At 42.8% G+C, this 25,713-nt stretch overlaps 1 pseudogene; it reads left to right on the plus strand.

Moving 5' to 3' along the window:
• The window catches only part of LOC127638198 (prickle-like protein 1), a 47,604-nt pseudogene extending 30,290 nt beyond the window's left edge, over positions 1-17,314 (plus strand).
• Positions 17,315-25,713: the final 8,399 nt, after the last annotated feature.

Raw genomic sequence — 25,713 nt, forward strand, 5'->3', positions numbered from 1 at the left:
GTTCAGAATCTGAAAGTAACTTCTGTCCTGTTTTGTTTTCTTGTGGCCCACAAAAGACAAAACAAGTGTATTATTTAATCACAAAATATCCATACTGGAGTAGATTGACTCTGATTTTAATTTGGATGGTAAACGATCTGTAAGGACTCATGATGTGTCTTCCAGGTGTTGCAGTGTGGAGCTCCTGACATCATTGTTGACTTAAGAAGTGAAAGAGTTACTTTAGCCAATGTTGCCTGAAACTGCCTTCAGCTAGCGGCACTGCATTTAATGCTTATTAAGTGCTAATAAAATAAGATTATAAGACAATTTTGCAGTGATTTTGATGCACTTTTCATTGGGGCATTTCATTGGTTCCTAAAGAGTGTCATTGGACTAGTTTCTAGAAAAGCAGTGTGAAAAACATGCTTAACTCAATTCAACGTTGTAAACTGTTAAAACAGACCCTAATGTCTTGGTTGAAGCATAATGCATATTTAAAATAAGATAGTATAGACCAAGAGTCTTAAACAGGGAGTCTGTGATACCACAGGGGGACTTGGTGTCCCTGCTCCATCTCTACCCACTAAGAGGGTCTTGACCCGAAAAAGGATAAAGTCCCCTGGTATAGACTGAACGAAAACGGCGACGATGATTTGTGGGGTGAATCACAAGGACCTGTGGGAAAGGAGTTCCCTGGGGTTGCTCCAGAAACCTGAGGAAGGGGTGAGGGGTCCGCTGGTGTTATTTGAGGTGTGTTTGAACTAAAGGAGGGGGACGGAGCTCACAGTTAGTGGCCAAGCTTGTGTTGTTGGGGGAGTGGCTCTATATGGCCTGCAGTAAATGGACGACCCATCTGGTCGAGTTTTTCTTCACACACTCTACTGTGCGTGTCTTGAGCTGTTTGCTTCTGCATTGTGAGAATTACACAGTCACGTCTGCTTTGGATTTAGGTGGAAAAAAAAGTTTGGATAGAGCTCCAACTGATGATATGTAGTCAAGGAACCAGAGGACTTTTAAGAAGACGGTTTAATTTGGAAAGTGTTGATTTGCTTGGAGAGATTGCGGGGCATACGGGTAAGACAATTGTTGTCTTTTTATACATTGGTGTATATATCACATAGTGTTTCCCACAGGAAAAGAGAGTTTGGCATATCTCAAGAGCAAAGTAAACTATTTAATCTATATTTTGCTGTGTCAAGTCCTACTTCTTAGAGTTATATTTGGAAGCTAATTGTAGGTGCTGCACAGAGTAGAGTTGAAGAGATACTCCGGTATCTACATCAGGGTCTGTTGTAAGAGGTGTGAAAGAGTTTTGCTGTGGGACAGAAGCACTGAGGGTGAATATCAGAAGGTTTTGCTCATCATGGCTGCATTGACTCAGAATGCAGGTGGTCTTTAGTGTGTTGGGACAAGCCTTGAAACCATTTGCTCTTGGAATAACGCTCTTGGAATAACACTCTTGATGGATCGAGCTCTTCAAAGTTGGGCCAAAAGTTTGGGAGGACGGACCAAATGCTCCAAAATGAGTCAACATGCCTGTCTTTCCTGTTTCCAGCTAGTGTCCTGTAATAATAATTTACTGTCTAAATTAAACATTCCAGTATTTCAGTCTTGCTAGTTTGCTGTTGGCCCACGCCTTTGATTTACTAGCCTTTATGACCTCATGGGAATTGGTGCTTCCATTGTAAGTGTCTCACTAGAACACAAAGTTTTGCGGTTTTCTTAAATAATTGGACGAGTTGAAATAACTTTTGTGGATGTCAACATTGCCGCAAATGCTGTCATTGGGGCTTAACTTCGGAATATTCCATTTATTGGATGGCAAATACGATTCCTATGAAATTATATTTAAATGAACACACATTTTAAATGCCAGAAATGTCATTATGTTGCCAATATATTTTGATGGGTCTATCAGTTTTGACAAGTTCTAGCTTACTATAAAGCTTCTTTGATCGTTGGGTTAGAGTTTTATAACTGGCTCAAACGCAGTGGAGGGGAAACTCCTAAATTGTGTCGTTCTGGAATTCGCTCAGATCGTCGGCCAGTTCATTAAATCCATAGACACGATTCAAGCACTGACTCAACTCTGGACCGGGCCAAATCAAACAGGCCCTGACGGCCGGGACTAATGGACCGGTCCTGCGCCAGCAGATCAGTTCAACTGGCTCCAACATTTACTGGGTGTTATTTCACACCCAGAGCATTCATAATCATTTTATTAACCACATCATTTATAAGTGTCGCTATACTGAGTGCCATTTAGACTCATTTAACAGAGGAAAAATGTGAGAGTTACTCCATTTAAACTGAGATTATAATCAAAACTGTCACATTTAATGTCCCTCAAAACCTTGATCTTCAGACCTACCGTTTAACAGCCCCGCTCGCAATAATTGAATGCAACTAATGATGTTAACCCTTCAAGCTAAGCTAGTTACTTTTTTTTACACGTCCCTGAAACAAAGTTGTGGGAATTGGTACATTTCAACCAGTACAAAAATCTTGTTTTAAACATAAGGCACACTACAAATACTGATTAAGAACAGATTTTCTGCTGTGGTGAAATTCTTGCATGTTACATTTGGTTCTCCTGAATGTATTTACTTGCATCTTTGATTACTGTGTTTTCTTGTAAATGGGTTTCCGCTATGCTGAGGGTCCATTATCATATGAGTGGCTGTAGTTACCCCTGTGCAATCACCCGGGGTTCTTCCCATCCCCAGGCCACTGACCCCCCACCCATCTACCCCTAGCTACCCCCCGTGAGGGGCATTGAGACCGGTGTGGGTGGATCTAACAGATATGCATCTCCAGAACTCCAAAGCCATGTTAACAAGCAGCTCTACAAGAGAGTGGGGCTGTTAAACACCCGGCGCTTGAGGGCATTTTCAGGGCGAGCGGCGTGCACACAGGAACTGCCTTTGGGCCCCACAGTCCCTTGTGATTCACTTAAAACCGCTCAATCGTAAAATGGCTGTTTATTTTCGATGAAACAACTGCATTTCAATTCAACTGTTGATTAGATCTGGGAGTTCAGGAAATGATGTTGCTGATGGCATCTAAGACTGAAATTTGCATACTTAAAGAGACATTTTAGCAAAAAGGGTGTTGCCTTTGTAGTGCATTTCCTGTGTTAGTGACTTCTGAGGTTATATTAAAAGATCCACTAGATATCCATCAGGCGAGATGGAAACGGTTGACGTTGGTCACATAAACTCTTAATCCGTTTTAGTTTGAAAACGTAATATTTAGTGTCCTAACGTTAAACATTTCGCCTACAGACCTACCTACATCTACACAAGTATTCCAACACGGTTAGCTTGCGCAGTAGCTCACCTGCTAGAGTGTTGGACATTGGACTTGGAAGACCGAGTCACATTTGCGTTTCGGTGAGGTTTAGGTTAAAGTCTTAAGTTATGGAGGTGTGTTCTACTCATTAAAACCTCCATCTAATATTCACCTTAACGTTGTCTGATTACGACACTATTTCAATCGTGTTTGGCACACCCCGCTGGACATTTCGCTTGGAAAACTGAGGCTCAAGTGTAGCCAAACACGCAAGCTGTCACGTATACTAAAGTGTCATAGAAGCAACACGAAATAACATGTTTGCTTCAGAAAATGTGCTTTTCATGTCGCATTTCCTTTTAGGACACTATCCCTTTAGTTTAGGTGATTTGTTTACCTCTCATTTGCGTTTAGGACACTTTTGGTTAGATTTAGGTTAAAGTTTTATATTATGGAGGTACATTTTACTTATTAAAACCTCCATCTAATATTCACCATAACGTTGCCTGATTACGACACTATTTCACTCATGTTTGGCGCCCCCCGCTGGACATTTCACTAGGATACTGCAGCGAAACGTGTAATAAAGCATGTCATTTCGTTTTGCTAAATTGTTGCAGCGGCACGTTATTTTCATGAGATCAGGCTGAACTTTCCAGTGGAGGAAAATGCTGTTTCGGCATTAATAAGAGATGTAAATGTAATCGATGCAATTTCAAACAAAAACGTAGTAGTGAGGTCGTCGCCTAAGTACAGTTGCTAATTTTAGAATGTTTTGGAATTCTACAATCTTTTTGATTTTTCAAACAGTTTTTTTGATTCTAGAATATTTTGAATTCGAAGGCCACGTCCACAATGATACATTTTCATTGTAAAACTGTTTTCAGTTTTGGAATGTGATTTCAAACAAAGACGTATTCATGTGGACATCAACTTTACTGCTTTTTTACATCAACATCATGATTTTCAGTTAAAATCTGAATTAATAACGGAGAAGTTTATAGGACTGGGTACTGATAAAGATTTCCCGATTTAGTTTGATTCCGATACACAAGCTCTTGATTTGGTTTCAATACGATTTTGATTAAATTAAAAATTATTTGGGTACATTTCAGTTATAATATCCATTTAGCTGACATGTAAAAGAAAGTCTCTCTCAGTTAATGCTGTAAATTATACAGGGAACTTGGTACATTATGAAAATATGAACGACATGGCTCATAGATATTATAATCAGGGGTCTGTGTATCTCCGCGAGTATTGATGTTGACTATCACACCTGGAGTCGTGAGTTTGAGTGACTCCAGCCAGGTCTCCTTAGCAACCAAATTGTCCCAGTTGCTAGGGAGGGTGGAGTCACATGGGGTAACCTCCTCGTGGTGGTGATTAGTGGTTCTCTCAATGGGGCGTGTGGTGAGTTGTGTGTGGATCTCGGAGAGTAGCATGAGTCTCCACATGCTGCGAGTCTCCGCGGTGTCATACACAACGAGTCACGTGATCAGATGCGCGGATTGACGGTCTCAGACGCGGACGCGACTGAGACTTGTCCTCCGCCACCCGGATTGAGGAGAGTAACCGCGCCACCACGAGGTACATTATAGATGAGAGATATCAGTGACACGGATGCTTTCGGTGTGTGTTTGAGTGTGTGTGTCTGTATAAACAGGCTTGAATGCTTCTAAGAAAACACACAAGTGTGTCCAGTTATTTCAGTTGTGCACCTTATTTAGATTGCATTGTGTGTGCGTGTTGTCTTACGGTAGCTTTTTATTGACTCATTAGCCCTACTTTTAAAAAGTTACAATTTCAAGCAGCAACTTTGATGCAAGTTTGGTCCAATTCTGGATTCCCAATCTGCTCAATTGACTGTCGATATCTGTACATGAGAAACTCTCAGCTGTCGACGGCTTTAGTTCATCCGTCTCACCTGCTTTCATTCCTGAAGCAGCCACTCAAGAGATCAAAGCGTCACATGTGATGTCACTCAGCAGGAAATGATGCGCTGTGGCAGCTTCTAAAACAGCACTGGGGTTGAAGACAGACACGAGTTCAAGAGTTACCATATGGCGTTGTTATGCTTTGTGTCCTGAATTCACATCAAAGGAGTGAAAGAAGAGAGCAGTTTCAGTCTTAAGGCTGACTAATGTCTATTTTCACTCCAAAGAGTTCTCACAAGTCGAGTAAACTGGTGGTTCTTAACTGGTATTGCTTCAGGACTCTTTTACACCGGACATCAAGTGCTGACCCAACACGGCAAAGTAAACAAACGATGTCCTGAGTGGTCTCTCCACTAACAGCGGGACGATGTCGCAACACATCTCAAACCATGTAAAGTCCTCTCTTTGGGCACCGCTTTGTTCATTTGTGCATTTTAACGGATTTGTACCATTCCCACAGTTTTATTATTATTATTCTCAACTGGTACCGTTGTGTGCTGGATACACAACCTGGCAAGTTTGGCGAATCTCCGCCTTTGACATTGACACCGCCTCAATCCAAAGTTGGCCTTGTTTGGCCCAAGGGTAATCGGCGGGACAAAGGCCATTGGCCCAGAGAAAGCCCAGAGAATGCACTTGAAGTGGCAATGGGAACTGGCACTAGCACACCCTAATTTGGCCTGATAGTGGAAACGTGGCTCCAGTTTCAAAAGCACAGTCACAAGACGTAAACAACATGTGTGTAAACATGATTTTAGTGTGATTAAAATCCCTTAATAACCTTTTCTGTGTAAAGATATAGACAATTTTACAATTTCGTAGCAATGATGATGGAACTCCGGTGTAACTTTGTAATTTGGTAAACGCTTTAACGCCCATACATCCGGATTTTAATCACACTAAAATCACATTAAAGGAATATTCCGGGTTCAACAAGTTAAGCTCAATTAACAACATTTGAAAACGAGCACAAATGGAGGTTATTTTTGAGGGCAATTTTTGGAGTGTTTAAATGTAACCGGTCTTGCTCGACCCGCTCCGAGCGGGATTCGAACCAGGGTCAGCCGGTCTAACGAGGAGGCTATAGGCTATCGACTTCCATTGATAGTGTCTCACTGTAACACAGATTTCAATAAACAAGGGATGAGATTAAGGGGGTGTTCATACTTCGCAGGTTTGCTTCGATTAAAACGAACTCTGGTGCGATTGCTCCATTAGTGCGGTTCATTTGAACAAGTGTGAACACTGTCGGCCGAACCTTGCTGCGCACCAAACAAGCGGGCCGAGACCGCATGAATACTGGGTCTCAGTCCGCTTCCAAATGAACTCTGGTGCGGTTCGATTTGATATATGAATGCAAAATGGACCAAAGACGTCTAAACGGACCATAAACAGGAAGTGATTTGTCTAATTCTGACCTCAAGCACAGCTGGTTCTTCTCATCATAGGAGCGATACATTATAGTTCGGTACTGGCGTCGGAACCGCCGTCAGACGTCCTCGCAGCATATCTTCATCTGTGTGTGCAACGGAGGAATTCCTGCCGCTGTTTTGTCTCCTTTACACATTTTATTAACTCTTCGTTTGTTCTCATCTGGTAAAAATACCACCATATTTACATATATACATCCAACGAGCGCATTCAACCCAGCATTGTTTTGGATAATCGGTAAGTTCCGTCGCAAAATATAGGTCATAAAATCTGTCCAATCAGGTCGTGACTTTTCCCCGATGCCTTTGATTTTGTATCTTTAGGTTTGGTGTTAAAAATGACAGGACTAAATGTATCGTTTTCATTTATGGTCTGGACCAAGAGAGCCGAACTACAAGTGTGAACACACCTAAAATTATTTCTGTGGTAACTGATATTATGCCACAAATGTTACATTGAATCCGGAACATGCCTTTAATATTACAGTGAGCTGCGTGGGCACAACCAGGGCTGGACTGGTAATCTGGCATACCGGGCATATTCCCGGTGGCCCGACGCACTTTGTGGCCGATCAGGTGCGTACCGGCCATTGGGAGAACCGAGCGGGCAGGTGGGTCGGCCACGGAATGGGTCGCAATAAGCTAAAATGAGCCGCCGTGATATGCAGAAATGGACATGCAAAATTAGTAACATGACATTGTTTTGGTTTCTAGATGCACAAACGTAGTGTGGTCGACACAAACCAGGTGTTGTACCTGTATTCAAAGTAGTCAGGGGGTATTTACTTTGACCTCGTGCAGTTTTGAAAGGGCGTGTCACACAATCTTTGCACCAAAATAACGTATTTTATTTGGACGTCAACAACAAAAGATTTTGGCTTTAATAAGTTGATCAGTCTAATTGTTTCGCTGTCCTAACTATGCACTATTATAGCTCCTTTCATTATTTTCATTTAGCATTGTTCTTCTGCTCTCCGATGCCGGATCAGAACAGACCTGCAACCTCTATTTGGGTCGTGACCACCCAGTCGAGAACTACTGAAGTGAGCCGTGTCGTAGGAAAAATCGTATATGAGGCGCTCGACCAGAGGAGAGTCCAAAAACAAGGAAATGGCCACATTGATGATCAGTCAGGCAAATGCATTAAAGTAAATAGACTGTAAAGAAGTTTGGAAGGGAATGTCTGACCACATCACAGAAGAGCTCAGTATGATGCATCGGCACAAAGACAGTAACAATAAAACTGCCATCGTTTTATGAGCAGAATGTATTTAACAGGCCTCACCCGATGCTGAAGTGGCTATTCCGTTACTGTCCTCATCTCAATACAATGTGTGTTATGAGGGTTTTAATCATGTGGTTTCACGATCATGACACACTCTTCTCTCTCCATCGCTCCAGGACGTCTGACTGATGAACTTAGTGAAATCTGGTGGTTTCCACAGCGCCGTGAGGCAGCTGGACATGGAGTCGAAGGTCAACAAGCTCACGTTTGGTGTCCAGCGGAGCTCCACGTCTGACGATGACTCCGGCTGTGCTTTGGAGGAATACACATGGGTGCCGCCGGGACTGCGTCCGGATCAGGTGAAAAGACTTATGCATGAAGGGTCTGTTAATGGATAATACCTATAGTATCTTGAGAGCATGCTGTTGTTTATGATATGTTTGAACGCAATGTGTAATTATACTACATTAGTTAGGATGTAGTATAGAGATAATCTTTATTAAAATGTCTAAATGTTGGACTCAGTCCAGGTATAATCGCAAAGATTAAAACTTGGCGCCGCTAAACCCTGAATGGCAGCAGCCCGCAGGCGTTTGGAAACAGGAAATGCTGCTTTTTATTTACAAACTACTTCATGGAAAATCTGTAAGTGATTATTTCCAGCTGCCAGACAGAAGGGTTGAAACATTGGGGAGCAGCGGCTCGCTAACAGTCAAGCTCACGGCCACAACCGTTTTGTTTCTCCTGACGTGACGCAAAGGCGGTTCTCTCGTGACCAGAGGCGTGCTGATGTGGCGCTGGTCCCAGTCTGCACGCAAGACATCAATGCGGTTCAGCTTAAACCAGCCTAAGGTGGTCTGCTGGTCTTAGGTGACCACCAGGCTGGTTTCCTCTGCTCAGGCTGGTCTAGTTTGAATTTCGTAAAGGGGTTTTAGGCATCGTTTTTTTTTTTCTTTCAAAATTAAGTTTTATGACATTTTAAACTTGAAAAGATTAATGACATTTTATCATCAGATATTGCTTAAATATACAGTAATTACATATTGTAAGACTCCATTTGCAGCTGATTTTAAAACGGGTGCCGCGATATGAACAACACAGTACTCTAATGAGCATGAATAGGCTTTAGTACACACACATTTTGGGTAAAATAGTCCTGTACAATTTTGTATCCATACTTTAAAGTATTGAATGGATTATAAGTATATATGGCGTCATCTGAATCTGGCCAGAACGAGATATCTTAGCAGGCATCCTAATTATGACGCCTAGCTCTTGGAACAGCCTTCGCATCGGGAGCACGCGCCTACGATGTCCGAAGGAAGCACGCTAGGTTTTGGAACCGACCCATAGTCTGCATGTGCTGTACACTTCAAGATGAATGAGGACTCTGCTCTGTGTCATCTACGGCACACACGGACGCTCACGATGCAGTTTTTAGTGTATGAATGGCTTTATGGATTCCCTTTGAAGTGTGCAGCACATGCAGACTATATATCTTATTGCAGCCTTTTGTGGTCTAATAATCACACTAGGTCATATCGCGATTTTACTTTGACTAATTGTGCATTAATGCATTCATTTTATCCCATATATATCAAGTTTTCATCATGTTGTTCCGTGTTGCACGTGGTTGAGTGTTTCGACACATGCGCACTCTTCAATGCAGGTGCATGTGTCGATGTGTGTAGACGATGCACAAAGACACAGACAGTTTGCGTGTCTAAATAAATTGGGCTGCACACAGGGCTGGACTGGAAAGAGAAATGAGCCCGGGATTTTACATGGCAACTGGCCCAAAAGTTTTTTCAAGATGGGGGGTGGGGTGTTCGCCGTCCTTTCCGCCGTTTTGTGGTCCGTTCTGCATAAAGCGGCGGCTCATTTTTGCTTGCATGGCGGCCCATTCAGCACGTTTCGCAGCCAACCCACCGGCCCGCTCGGTTCTCCCGATGGCCAGTCCATCCCTGATCGCTGCCAAAGTGCGTCGGCCCACCGGGAAAATGCCCGGTATGCCAGATTACCTGTCCAGCCCTGGCTGCACATGTACAGTCAACGCATACTGCGATATTTGCATCCAGACCTACAGACACGTGGGAAACTGAAGGATAATTTGGGTTTAAGGAGCCCAGAATAATTGCTTACAAATGGTCTAAAGCCATTGAAGACCCAATACAGCTTTTGTGTTAAATGCAAAAGCAACTGTAATCTCTTTACAGCAGCTGTTTGGTGAATTGCCTAACTGTGGCTTATAGGTGATAATTGCGGAAAAGAACAAACATTTAAGAAGAGTGTCGTTCAAGGGCCTCCGGCTCAGGTCAGATTTATGGGGCTTGTGATTGTCAGGTTTAAATGGCATTCCAGTAGACCGGCTCAACAGCAGGGTCCGGTCTTTATCTGAGGGTGGTTACGACCAGCACTCGTAAAGTGTTCCCAGGTCAAAGTGTCGAGCACAATAGACTACAGTAAAACATCTCCTCTGCCTGAAATGATGGAAAACAGGTGGCTTAGCTGTCAGTAAAGGGTCAATCAATGGAAATACGATCACGTGGAAGACTTCTAGAAAGTAAATGTAGTCTCACCTGATCTGACGCCATCTCACCTCCAGGTCCAGCTCTACTTCTCCTGCCTTCCCGAGGACAGAGTCCCGTACGTGAACAGCCCCGGGGAGAAATACCGCATCAAACAGCTCCTGTACCAGCTGCCGCCTCATGACAACGAGGTGAGTTTAACCTTCATCGGCAGCCATGAAAGCTCCTATTGTTTCTCAGCCTCATTGCAGTGATTAATGCCCACGCATCGCATTTCAAACCCCCGCAAACCGCTTTTCAGCGGCTCCGTGGTGTGGGTGTTTTAGCTTCATGAGTTTAGAGCCTCCACTGAATTCCCATCACAGAAAGACTCTTTGTCGCTTCATATGTCTGTGGGTGCTCGTACAATGAGACTTTTGAGTGGACGATTTTATGATGCCGCTCGAGGCGACTCCGTTGGACTCGAGGCACCAGGATTCTTGGCATTGCTGCGGTCTGAAAGAGAGTGTGTGCGTTGGGTTATTGCTGTAAATGCATAACATGCTGTTTCAGCCTCAGCTTGAGTTTGTCAGTGAGTGTGTTCTCATTAAAGTTTACAGAGAGATGCTTTAAGGAGCAATGTGATGTAGACGTCCAAAGACCGTAAATAACCAAATCGTGTAATTAAATACTGAAATTATTGATTTGGCATTAGTAGTTTGAAATATTCTTTTATTATTCATTCTTCAGTGAAACGATTTAAATATTAATACAAATTTAAAAAACTCATCCACTGTATCAATGTCAGTTGGTGTGACAGTCATTCTGTTGTCATGTGACAAAATCCCATAAAACAGAGAGGATCCCTTTAGACACTTAAAAGTTAAAAAAAATATCTGATATAAATTTATGAAAAGACACATTTTGTTTAGGTCAAATGGAGAAACTTGACATCTTTGACAAAAAAAATAATAAATGAAATAAATAAAAATAAAAAAAATATATATATATATATTATTATAATTTTATTATAATTGTACTTTTATTTAATTTATTTATTTATTTTTGTCAAAGATTGTTTATATATATATATATATATATATATATATATATATATATATATATATATATATATATATATATATATATATATACATATATATATATTTAATATCAATACATTTTCAAAATAATAAAACATTAACAAAATAAATAAATAAATATATATATATATCTATATTACATATAGATATATAATTATAAATAAATATAAAATACAATTATTATAAAATTATAATATATATATATATATATATATATATATATATATATATATATATATTATTATAATTTTATTATAATTGTATTTTTATTTAATTAATTTATTTATTTTTGTATATATATATATACAAATATTATTTGTATTTTTTATATAAATACCAATAGGTTTTCACAGGGTTACTCCATTTGACCTGAACAAAATGTGTCTATTTATTAAAAAAAAAATGCTATTTATGTTTTTTTTTTAAACTGAATAAAATGAACATGAACACATAACCAGCTTCTTTTAGTTCGCCTTAAAATTATAACAAAATAAACTTGTTTTTTGTTCTGCTAAAGTGCTCATTTTGTGATATTTCTCCTGTTCGTTCCCATCCACGAAATTATTGCCCTACAAGAACTCTGCGAGAACTCTTACGAGAGAGTTTATGACTGATTAAAACTAATCATGGCCTAAATTAGACCATGCCGTTCTCCATTTAATTTTCCTCAAATTTTAAAACATCCAGGCTTCATTCGCCTAGGGTGCTTTAGTTCATTCAGGAGAAAGAGTTTGGCTTTTTATGTCGTATAATAAATTAGGCTTTATTAAACACTGAGAATTTGCATTTGCTCTGCTAAGAGCGTCTTTCTTAGTAGTTTAACAGACATGTTTTAAACGTCTCGTTCAGGTGCGATACTGCCAGTCTCTCAGTGAAGAAGAGAAGAAGGAGCTTCACATGTTCAGCGTTCAGAGAAAGAAGGAAGCTCTTGGGCGAGGAACCCTGAAACTGCTGCCACGGGCTCTGCTTCATGCCACCTGTGAACATGTAGGTGTTTGAACCTTTGTCTGAAAGAGTTTGCCTGTTTGAGGCTGAATCCTCATGTTGTCTCCTCAGTGCTCGGAGAGCATCGGTGGAGGGGAGATGGTGGTGTTTGCTTCACGAGCGAGACCTGGACAGTGTTGGCATCCAGCGTGCTTCAGCTGCTCCACCTGCAATGAGCTGCTGGTGGATCTCATCTACTTCTATCAGGACGGGAAGATCCATTGCGGTCGACATCACGCTGAACTGTTAAAGCCGCGCTGTTCTGCCTGCGATGAGGTGAGCTTCGCTTTTCGAGATGGAATAAAGAGAATGCATGTGTTTGGACTGGAATACTAGCTTACTACTTAGGCCACGTCTACACTAACACTATTTTCAGTTTCCTAATCTCATCGTTTTCCTAAGTACAGTGAGGGAAATAAGTATTCGACCCCCCCCTCTCAACCAGAGATTTCTGGCTCCCAGGTGGCTTTTATACAGGTAACGAGATGAGACTCTGAAAGGGAGTGCTCCTAATCTCAGCTCGTCACCTGTATAAAAGACACCTGTTCACAGAAGCAATCAATCAATCAGATTGCAAACTCTCCACCGTGGCCAAGACCAAAGAGCTGTCCAAGGATGTCAGGGACAATGGCTGGAATGGGCTACAAAACCATCGCCAAGCAGCTTGGTGAGAAGGTGACAACAGTTGGTGCGATTATTCGCCAATGGAAGAGCTGTCAATCTCCCTCGGTCTGGGGCTCCATGCAAGATCTCACCACGTGGAGTTGCAGTGATCATGAGAACGGTGAGGAATCAGCCCAGAACTACACGGGAGGATCTGGTCAATGATCTCAAGGCAGCTGGGACCATAGTCACCAAGAATACAATTGGTAACGCACTACGCCATGAAGGACTGAAATCCTGCAGCGCCCGCAAGGTCCTCCTGCTCCGGAAAGCACATGTACAGGCCCGTCTGAAGTGTGCCAATGAACATCTGAATGATTCAGAGGAGAACTGGGGGAAAGTGTTGTGGTCAGATGAAACCAAAATCGAGCTCTTTGGCATCAACTCAACTCGCCGAGGAATGCTGCCTATGACCCCAAGAACACCATCCCCACCGTCAAACACGGAGGTGGAAACATTACGCTTTGGGGGTGTTTTTCTGCTAAGGCGACAGGACAACTTCACCGCATCAAAGGGATGATGGACAGGGCCATGTGCCATCAAATCTTGGGTGAGAACCTCCTTCCCTCAGCCAGGGCATTGGGTCGTGGATGGGTATTCCAGCATGACAATGACCCAAAACACACGGCCAAGGCAACAAAGGAGTGGCTCAAGAAGCGGCCTAGCCAGTCTCCAGACCTTAATCCCATTGAAAATCTGTGGAGGGAGCTGAAGGTTCGAGTTGCCAAACGTCAGCCTCAAAACCTTGCGGAGGAGTGGGACAAAATCCCTCCCGAGATGTGTGCAAACCTGGTGGCCAACTACAAGAAATGTCTGACCTCTGTGATGGGTTTTACCACAAGTACTAAGTCACGTTTTGCAGAGGGGGTCGAATACTTATTTCCCGCATTAAAATGCCATTTATAACATTTTTGACATGCATTTTTCTGGATTGTTTTGTTGCTATTCTGTCTCACTGTTCAAATTAACCTACCATTAGAATTATAGACTGATCATTTGTTTGTCAGCAGGGGATCAAATACTTTTTCCCTCACTGTATATGATGGAGGCCCTTATATAATCGTTGGTGTCATTGCTCTATCAGATTATCTTTGCGGACGAATGCACAGAGGCAGAGGGTCGGCACTGGCATATGAAGCACTTTGCCTGCTTTGAATGCAAGACCGTCCTGGGTGGTCAACGGTACATCATGAAGGACGGTCAGCCGTACTGTTGTGGTTGCTTTGAGTCTCTGTACGCTGAATACTGCGAGGCCTGTGGGGAACACATTGGTAAGCCCACATGTCAATTTCAGATGTCCACAAACCAGGTTCCACTTCACTGACCTTCTTCTCTTGTTTACTTTCTTCTAGGAGTGGACCATGCCCAAATGATGTATGACGGTCTTCATTGGCACGCCACCGACACTTGCTTCAGCTGTGCTCAGTGCAAGGCTTCCTTGCTCGGTTGTCCGTTTTTACCCAAACGAGGCAGAATATATTGTTCCAGGGACTGCAGCATGGGTGACGACATTCACGCCTCTGATTCTTCCGATTCAGCATTTCAGTCCGGAAGATCTCGAGAGTCACGGCGCAGTGTGAGGATGGAAAAAAGTAGTCAGCTCTGCAGATCAATGTCGACAGTCTCTTCTCTTCTCTCCGGCGCCAACTATAAGTTCCCGGACTCTCGGGCAATGCTGATGACACCTTGTCCAACAAGCTGTCCCAGTTGAGCTTTGCAGACAACCAGTTTTGGAGGAACCGAGAGGAGCAGGAAGCGGCGGAAGACCTTGAGGATTGGGCTGAGCATGACGACTACATGACCCAACTCCTCCTCAAGTTTGGAGAACATGGCATGTTCCAGCAGCCAGAGGACGGCAGGCCAACTGACCTCTGGATGACCGACTCTGAGGTCAAAAACCAGACCGAGTCAAGGGTGTCTGGTAGTATTGGGAACGGGAGTCTGGCCAGTAAAAAGTACAAGGCGGACATGTACTGGGCACAGTCCCAGGATGGCCTGGGCGATTCCGCCTACGGTAGTCACCCTGGTCCTGCGAGCAGCAGAAAACTCCAGGAGCTGGATCAAGAGCATGGAGCCAGCTTTAAACATGAAGATAAACAGTGGTATAATGACTCGCTGGAGTGCATCACGGATAAACTCAAACAAGCTGAGCACAACGTCAGAGACTCGATGGATTCCTTAGCTCTCCAACATCACAGGTGAGACCAAAAGAATCAATGGAAGTGTGTATTTGTCAAGTGCAAACTTAAAAGTGCTTGGGATGTCCCAAGTGTTGTATTTGCAGAGCTGAACTATTGCTGCTTCTATCATTTCAGGTGCTTCCGTCGATGGGGATATGAAAGCCAAACCATTCCTCTACTCTTTCCAAACGTTCCCTGGGCTTCAAAATGAGAACTGCGATAACATGAGCAACATGGGAACGCTGAACTCCTCAATGCTGCACAGAAGCACCAACTCCCTCAAGAGCCTCGCGTCTGATCTGGAGCGAGTGGATGTCGTTGAAGAAGAGGACCTGGAGCAGGTGGTCCCAATCCCAGAGGAGAGGCCCAAACTGCCTCACGTACCTGTTTTAAGAAGGGCCAAGTCCCAGTCCAAACCGCAGCAGGTGAAGTTCTCAGATGATGTGGTAGATAATGGACAGTATGACGACTTGGTGGTACGACCGGCTCCCATGAGTGAACGCACACGTAGGCGAGCGTATCGTTTTGACGAGCAAGACCAGCACAGTCATCGGCATCACCACAGGCGGCGGAGAAGTCGGAAATCTCGTTCGGACAACGCACTTAACATGGTGCCCAGAGAAAAGGCTTCAAGGAGCTTCAAGGAGGACCATCAGCAGCGTGGCCCAGGTCCAAACGCCCGCTTTGGACAGAGTTCCCGTGTGAACGCTGACAGTTTGCACAGCCAGGCTGCAGAGCGGCTCCTTCGTCTGTACGGGGATGAAGATGACTGGTGCTCTACCTGTTCTTCATCATCGTCTGAATCAGAGGAGGAAGGCTTTTTCCTGGGCCAGCCAATTCCCCAACCAAGACAACCTCGGTACCATTATTACGCTGATGAACTTCCCATTGGCACACGGACAAAGTCCAAACAGAAGCGAGGACGAAAGGGCAAAAACTGCATTATTTCGTAAAATTGGAAACCGTTGAGTCTGTCATTGCAACAACAAAGTGACCTGTAACTCATTTAGAAAGTTATTTTTAGGAGACATTAGCGGCAGCGGGCGTTGGCGATATGACTGAAGGCCAGAGTATTCTTCAGCTTTCCACATGCCGTTACAACTAGCGCAGTCTTCAGGAACTTATGTACGTACCCAGTTTTTCTAGATACTGGGACAGTTCATGTCTGTGTACATCATTTACTAAAGAGCATCTCATTGTGCACTTGCATTGAGACTTGGACTGTGTGTAAGATGTTATGGCATGCTGGAAAAACAAAGTATACTCTGGGCCTCAATTTGAGCAGCTTTATGAAAACTTTATGCAATTGTGCCGCAATGCAGCGATTACCGATGTGGATACAGTAAATAACGGCCACCTGATACAGTTGGATACAGCAGACACGTTGCAACGCCTTCTAGCAACTAGCAAACAGAAAGACTTGGTGACCTCCAACGATTTAATCGCTGTTAGTGTGAACGCACCTTGAGAGTACAACTTGGTCCATGTGGCACAGGAGTCGCTCTGTCCAGGGCGTTTATCTTCCCATGCATTGACAGGCTCTGCACACTAGGTGCTGAAACGATTGTAGTCTTCGAAAGAACCGAAAGAATTTACTATTTATGAAGCCGCTTTTAGAGACTAACAAAGAGAATAATTTAACATTGCAAATATGAATGTAAATATTGTATAATGTTGAGTTAAAGCTAATATTTTTATATCCCTGACTTTAAAAAGATTTTTTTAAGAATGTTTCTGGAAAAACCAAAAAAAGTACTACAGAACAAGCTTGCAGAGAGTCCACTTTTGTTAATCAGGGTTTTAAAAATAAACGTATAGCATGCCACGGTCAACAGCATTGCAGGAAATCATACATGTGTTTCTTTTACTAACTGCAACACCTCATACATGTTCCGTGTTATCCAGAGCCTGTTTGGGTGTACTATTGTTGTATTGTTGGTCAATACAGACGGAAAACTGTAATCTGTATGAATGCAAACTGGAACTTAAGGCTAATAATAAAAGTATATGAATTATATTTTATTTTTATTTTATTTACCTTTATTTTACCAGGAAATAGTCCCATTGAGATTCAGAATCTCTTTTTCAAGGGAGTCCTGGCCAAGACAGCAGAATAATAGTTCCATATTAAAAAGTACATATACAAACATTAACAAAAACAAGACAAAAAAAAAAAAGAATACATTTTGGCAATTTAACATCTCTCAACACAATCACCAGCCGCACTCAGTAACAGCACATGTGCATCTAGTACTCAAACAGTCCTTTATCCTCAGTTTAAATTGTGTCATTGTCGGTAAACAGTCAAATTTTAGCTGATTTTGCAATTTATACCAGGAAAACGGTGCAAAAACTTTAAAGGCACTTTCACGAAGACAGTTTACGTTCGGTGGGATTTCATACATGATTTGCCCATATGATCTAAGATTACATTTCCTGGTAGTGACTTTAATAGTCAAAAGAGAGCATAAGTAAGGAGGCAGTTTACAAAGGACGGCCTTAAAAAGAAAAATATACCAGTGCTCCAGCCTGCGATTGTGCAGAGATGGCCAACCAACACTCTCATACAAGCTACAATGATGAGTACGGAAACTGGAATTAGTTACAAACCTTAGTGCTGCGTGATATACTGAATCCAGCATTTTCAAAGAAGATTTATTTGCATGCATGTATAAAATATCACCATAATCCAGCATTGACATAAATGTTGTTTGTATAAGTGTTTTTCTCGTACTAAAAGAGAAACAACCTTTGTTTCTATAATAGAAACCCAACTTTACTCTTAGTTGTTTTGTTAGACCCTCTATATGCTGTTTGAAGGACAAATTTTCTTCTAAAAGGAAACCAAGATATTTATAGGCTGATACTCGTTCAATTACTTTCTCATCTAGTGTAGCAATTGGACAAGCATCTTCTGTTTTCCTTGATTTAGAAAAGCACATCATTTTAGTTTTATCTGAGTTTAGTACCAGTCTCAATTTCTGCAGATTCATCTGAATAATTTTAAAAGCAGATTGCAGGTCCTCAATAGCAATTGTAAAGGCTGGTCCAGCACAATACAAAACAGTATCGTCCGCATAAAAATGACACTTTGCATTTGTTACATTTTGACTCAAGTCATTTATATAAATAGTAAATAAAATAGGACCCAAAATGGACCCCTGGGGGACACCATTTTGTATAAGTAATGAGTTTGAGGACACACCATAAACAGGAACACTTTGTGTTCTGCCACTCAAATAATTATCAAACCATTTGACTGCTTTTGGAGACATTCCAATATCCACCAATCTCTGAGACAGGACATAGTGGTCAACTGTGTCAAACGCCTTTGAAAGATCTAAAAACAGTGCAGCACAATATTCTGTAGAATATACATTAATATACACACATTCTGTCTGTCTTTTGCCTACAGACCCGCTTTACTGAACAGATGTGATTGCTGTCGCATTTTTGCATCCAATTCTGAGTTTTAAGAGAAATGTGCACGTGTTTCATGATTGAGGCAATACTGTCTGAGTAAATGACAACAACATGTTTATTAATTAAGCACCTGTTCAACGTTGTGCAAACATACACACATGCGTTACAGCAAAAATACAACATGTGACTTATAAATGAAACAGTGAGAAGAAAAATAAGAAATGTTGAAATCACCACATGCACTAAATATCAATCGTCCCATTTAATAAACGTTCTACAACAAATTTGTTTTAACACTCAACTCTAAATATAAATACAGTATGTAAATACTATTAAAAGTACTTAAAACAGTACTTTAATTATATACTATTCGTATAGTTATTTATATAAACTAGACTAGAAAATTCAGTGAACCGCTTATGTGCTTCTTGCTAGTAAGAAAAGACTTTAGCACAGGGGAGCCCAATGCGTCGATCGCACAAAAATTAAAACCTCCTTGTAGTTTCTGTCTGACTTGCACTTGACGAGTAAATATTGACCAGGCGAATTTCGTGCGCTGTTCTCAGAAGTCCTTGTAAGCTGCGTACACACTGCCGGAGACTTTGTCACTGCAGGTCGCCAGTGGCTGGCGGTGAAGTCGCTAGTGGGCGGTCCCACTACTGGTTGCCTAGTAACGTTTATAAATGACATTCACGGATCTCATTCCATTGCTGTTGACAGCAAATCGCTTTTCTTGCCACTAACAACAAACATTTTGGAGGGAAAAGACTAAATATAAATGGAATCAGTACATAAAATGCTTTATATCAAAGATGAGCGAGAAACAAGGCGTGCTGTTTGCCATAGCGGCGGTTTATCTGTGGTGAAAATGCAAACGCCGGTCTGTCTGGGTCCATAAAATCCCCGCGATCTCAGATACACCTTTCCACGCAGTATTTTTCTTAAAAATGTCCTTGTACGTGGGAAGAGACATATCATAGAGCACTGGAAAATTGCTAACAGCAAGAATTAGAATTTCATCTTTCCGTTACTGCAGGAGCTGAGAGAGAGAGAGAGAGAGAGAGAGAGAGAGAGAGAGAAGGATCACGTGAGCTCTCCCGTCGTCTCTCCTATTGGCTGTCGCTTCCGTTAGTCACTCTTCATTTGAATAAAGTTGAACTTTTCTCAACTTTGTCGCGTCGCTGGACACGCCCACATCTAGCGCCAACGGTCGCGACAGCTCGTGTCGCCGGAAGTCGCTGTGCTCGCATTGAAAATTAATGGTATTGAGTCGCTGTCGCGCGCGATGTCGCTGGCAGTGTGTACGCACCTTAAGGCGCGTATGCGCGAACCTAGTTGTCATGGCAACTGAATAAACAAAACATCGCCTTGTCAATATTTACTCGTTATCAGAATAAGGTAAATGCCCTGACTATTGTTTATATTGTGCTGTAGGTGTTTTGGGTTTAGTGTTAAAACTGAATGATATCAACATTGAACATTATTATATATTTTTTTAATTAATTAGAAGATGAATTCCATGGAGGGATACATGCAGTAGTCCCAACAAGCATTTTCTTATTTGAAATGAAACTGTGTTTTTTTTAGTTGGTAGATCTTATTGAGTGGGTCATTTAAAAGTAGATCATCACACAAAAAAGTGTGGGCACCCACACTTGGGATTTAGACGTTAAGTAGTAATTAGGCAAACAATAAAACGCACACTAGTCGATTTTCAGCAAAAAAAAAAATTAAAAAAAAGTCTCAAAAATCAAAGTGCACCACAAAGTGAGTTATTGAGTTATAAGAACCGATTCTGAACACCTGAAACGAGTCGATAGTAATTCCAGACGTACTTCCTGTACTAACCTACGTCATTTGCTTACAAAAAAACCCTCCTCTGATCTTCATTGGCTGCTCGCGAACAGCTTTGCCCCGCCCTCAAACACTACACCAAGCGGTAGACCAATCACAACAGACTGTGACATCTGACCAATCAGAGCAGAGTATGCTCTCTGAAAGGCGGAGTTTAGAATGAATCGTTAAAAACGGATCATTGAGTTGTTTTTGGCACTGGGAGAAAAAGGTAACGCTGCCATTTAAATTATGAGCAAATTAAAGTGTTTTTTGAGCTTGAATGCATGTAAATCTATTAAATGAAACCTTTAAATAAAAATTTGACACGTTTAAAAAACATAATAGGTTAGGGGTAACATCAACATGGAAGAACTTGACAATGCGACGCCGAATTGAGTTGCTTACGTCACCTTCGAATCAGTTGAATTCTACATTAATATGCCATTTAATAGCTATTTTATAATGGAGAGCTGAGAATACTCATTTTACTGGTTGCATTACAGGCCAGAATTATTTAATAACCACACAAGGGGCGATGTGGCATTCTGCAAAAGCCATTAATTCAACGATGAACTGGACAAATTTTAAGATGGCGGATCTGGGTTCGAGCGTCTTGACAAAGCTGTTTCATTGTGAACTAAATGACACTTTGACCTCCAGCATATAAGTCACTTGGTTGTGACGTTAACAGCTGTATATTTCAGGTCTGATTCTCTGGGAAAATGTCCAGCAACAGGTGTGAGACAGAAAAAGTGTTAAAACTAGTTAGCGAACTGCAAAGTTATTTCACACCAGACTTTATTGGCCAACAAAGTCACCCCGAGGTTCCGAAACGGAGGTTAAGAGGTTTATTATTCCCTGTAAATGTCCCAGGTGCAACATGAAGTCTAAAGGCCACTTCAGTACCTGCAGGCATTGGTCGAGGTGCGATGCATTTTATTTGATCTCTGCTGTAGGGAACGCCTCATAAACTGAAGCTTACAGATCAGGTCAGGTTTTAAAGACATTTTCTAGTTTCTAGGTGCTTAAGCATGAGCACTTTATTGTAAGAGATCCTGGGAAAAGGGTTTGAGGGTTTTTCTGTGACCAACATCACAAAAAGGTGGTCGAATTGGCCCACATGTCAAAAACTGATGCATAATCAAGAGCGTTTGAGTCGGGTCACCCTAAAGATTTTTCTAGAGATCTGGACGATAAAGTTCTCAAACTTGGAGAAATGTCGAGCTAGAACAAGACAAGAGAAACCAAATGATTAGAAGCACTTTGTTTGGTTGTTTGGGGGGGTTTGTAACACCCAATTCCCAATGCGCTCCAAGTCCTCGTGGTGGCTTAGTGACTCAATCCGGGTGGCAGAAGACGAATCTCAGTTGCCTCCGCATCTGAGACCGTCAATCCGCGTATCTTATCACGTGACTTGTTGAGTGCGTTACCATGGAAACGTAGCACGCTATTGTCAACGGCATCCACACACAACTTACCACACGCCCCATTGAGAGCGAGAACCACATTATAGCGACCACGAGGAGGTTACCCCATGTGCAGTGGTGGCGTTCGGGGTGGCCACCACGGACTGAAGCCTTGGGCACCCCACTCGCAATTGCCATTTTTGAGCACAAGACTTAACGTTCTGCTCGGAAAGTTCTGTGCCACCACAGACTGATAGCTGGCCCCTGATCGGCCACCCCTATGGAAAAACTTTACCCTCCCTAGCAACCAGGCCAATTTGGTTGCTTAGGAGACCCGGCTGGATTCACTCGAACTCACGACTCCAGGGTGATAGTCAGCATCAACACTCGCTGAGATACCCAGACCCCGCTGTTCGTGTTCTTAACAAAAACAGACGATTTTTACCTGGTGGATAAAACAGGTGATGTAAATCCCAAACACTTATTTTGAACGAGATACTCCAGTCATATCTAGAGACAAGAATATCACAGAGACATGAGGGTGCAGGACTCTTTTCACTTGAGCCAGTAAGTGACCACAAAGAACACCCTAGCAACCACCGAAAACACCCTACCAACCACTGAAAATACCCTAGCAACCACTGAAAACACCCTAGCAAATACCGAAAACACCCTAGCAACCACCGAAAACACCCTAGCAACCACTGAAAGTACCCTAGCAACCACCGAAAACACTCTAGCAACCACCGAAAACACCCTAGCAACCACTGAAAACACCCTAGCAACTACCGAAAACACACTAGCAACCACCTAAAACACCCTAGCAACCACTGAAAACACTGTAGCAACTACCAAAAACACCCTAGCAATCATTGAAACTCACGACTCCAGGGTGATAGTCGGCGTCAATACTCGCTGAGATACCCAGACCTCCTGGCACTGTATATATTTTGACGATTTTGTCCGAACTGCCTGTCCATACAATTAAACATACTACAGACAGAAACAAAGCTTTCATATGTTTAAACAAGCACGTCCTCATAGTACACAAACTCTTTTGAGATAGAGGCCAGGGTCAGAGGTCAAGTCCAATCAAACAGACAGACTACGGGGGAGCTGTTCAGGACAGGAAATGGCCATTAAATCGGCTCCCCAAGTGTATGTTCGGCCGCCACGAAGACTTTGCATTTGACTCCTGATTTGCGTCTCACTGTTTAATCTGAGCATAAGATAAAATGCAGAACCGCTCTCAGGACTCAAAGACTATCGGCACAGGTTCATCAAAGAACAACGTCTGTTTCCTCTTATCGAGAGTGTCCATTCAGATCCCGTGTAAAAACAGAGCGAGAGATTGGAGGAGGTCTGCGGTCCATCAAAAGGCACACCAAGCAAACGAAACAGAGAAAGAGAACTGAATGAAGACTCCGGACCAGAACCGGTCTGGGCCGTCCATTTAACCCTGCAGGTCTTGAACCCGATGCCGTGATATTGTCCTAATTATCAAACCAGCAGCTCAAGATGCATAATAAAATGACATCATTCAACATATTTCCTTACAAATGAAACTAATGGCGTAAGCAATTGATTTAAGGATGGACTATTGATACTTTTTGGAGTTTTGTTGTCATTTTCACAGCTTAACTGCTTAAAGATCCTTCAAAATATCCCATTTTGTGTTGCACAGCAACTGAAACAACATGGTGAGTAAATGATGGCTGAATTTGTCCAGGTTATTAAAAGAAACTAGTTTCAATCTAAAGCATTTCAAGTTGGTTAAACTGGAGATCCCACAATCGTCCCCGACAGATGTAATGATCAGGTTCACACCCGTCTGAAGACTCAATTAGAGGTTGTTTCTTCTCAGAGCCGTTGGCTACAAGGGTTATTACACTCTAACATCCAAAGTCAAATCCCGGTGACTTTCAGAGCCTCTCTGACACCCGACCGCATTCATAACATTGAATCACGCTCAGTTCTCGAGCTTTAAGCTGACATACACGCCATAGTAATCATAATGTACCAACATTAGCTAAAACTCATGGAGTTTGTTGGCTGTTAGCGTCCTGAAGCAAAACATCAGTTCCTCTACTGTAACGTTTGGTCATTAGAAGACGAGTCATATCTGTGAATGCATATTTATAGCTGGGATACCAGAAAGGATGTGCCAAAATATCAGAGACAGCCATTAGCAAGCCATCCGTAGGGTCATTGGCTCCATTTGTTTTGAGTGACCCGTTCATCCCGACACTATAACATTGACTTGGCCAATGGCGTGAGTTGGGGGCGGGACTATCGGTTTGTTCGATCAACGTCAGACAGTGGGCGTATTCGGACAGTATTACACACTTCAGCGGTTGCTAGGGTGTTTTCTGTGGTTGCTAGGGTGTTTTCGGTGGTTGCTAGGGTTTTTTCGGATGGTTGCTAGGGTTTTTTCGGTGGTTGCTAGGGTGTTTTGAGTGGTTGTTAGGGTGTTTTCGGTGGTTGCTAGGGTGTTTTCTGTGGTTACTAGGGTGTTTTCGGTGGTGGCTAGGGTGTTCTTGGTGGTCACTTACTGGCTCAAGTGAAAAGAGTCCTGCACTCTCAAGTCTCTGTGATATTCTTGTCTCTAGATATGACTGGAGTATCTCGTTCAAAATAAGTGTTTGGGATTTACATCACCTGTTTTTTCCACCAGGTAAAAATCGTCTGTTTTTGTTAAGAACACGAACAGCGGGGTCTGGGTATCTCAGCGAGTGTTGACGCTGACTATCACACCTGGAGTCGTGAGTTTGAATCCAGGGCGTGCTGAGTGACTCCAGTCATGTCTCCTTAGCAACCAAATTGGCCTGGTTGCTAGGGAGGGTAGAGTCACATGGGGTAACCAAATTGTCCCGGTTGCTAGGGAGGGTAGAGTCACATGTGTTAACCAAATTGGCCCGGTTGCTAGGGAGGGTAGAGTCACATGGGGTAACCAAATTGGGCCGGTTGCTAGGGAGGGTAGAGTCACATGGGGTAACCAAATTGGCCCGCTTGCTAGGGAGGGTAGAGTCACATGGGGTAACCAAATTGGGCCGGTTGCTAGGGAGGGTAGAGTCACATGGGGTAACCAAATTGTCCCGGTTGCTAGGGAGGGTAGAGTCACATGGGGTAACCAAATTGGCCCGGTTGCTAGGGAGGGTAGAGTCACATGGGGTAACCAAATTGGGCCGGTTGCTAGGGAGGGTAGAGTCACATGGGGTAACCAAATTGGCCCGCTTGCTAGGGAGGGTAGAGTCACATGGGGTAACCAAATTGGGCCGGTTGCTAGGGAGGGTAGAGTCACATGGGGTAACCAAATTGTCCCGGTTGCTAGGGAGGGTAGAGTCACATGGGGTAACCTCCTCGTGGTGGTGATTAGTGGTTCTCTCAATGGGGCGTGTGGTGAGTTGTGTGTGGATCGTGGAGAGTAGCATGAGCCTCCACATGCTGTGAGTCTCCGCGGTGTCATGCACAACGAGTCACGTGATCAGATGCGTGGATTGATGGTCTCAGAAGCCGAGGCAAAAGTTACCCAGATTTTCCCTTCTTAAACAATGAACAAGGCTAGAGTAAATATTATATTTCCACTGATAATAATTTGGGTCGAATTTAATGGAAAATATGTTGCGCAGAAATTTGAGCATCCTCCGGAGTCGTACGTGGGCGTCTGTTGGCGGTCGCGACGGTGTGCGTACAATCGCTGAAAACAATTGTTTCGCATTTTTGAATACGCCAAGTTGTCCGCCAGA

The sequence above is a fragment of the Xyrauchen texanus genome, chromosome 46 (assembly GCF_025860055.1).
Source record: "Xyrauchen texanus isolate HMW12.3.18 chromosome 46, RBS_HiC_50CHRs, whole genome shotgun sequence".
Lineage (NCBI taxonomy): Eukaryota > Metazoa > Chordata > Actinopteri > Cypriniformes > Catostomidae > Xyrauchen > Xyrauchen texanus.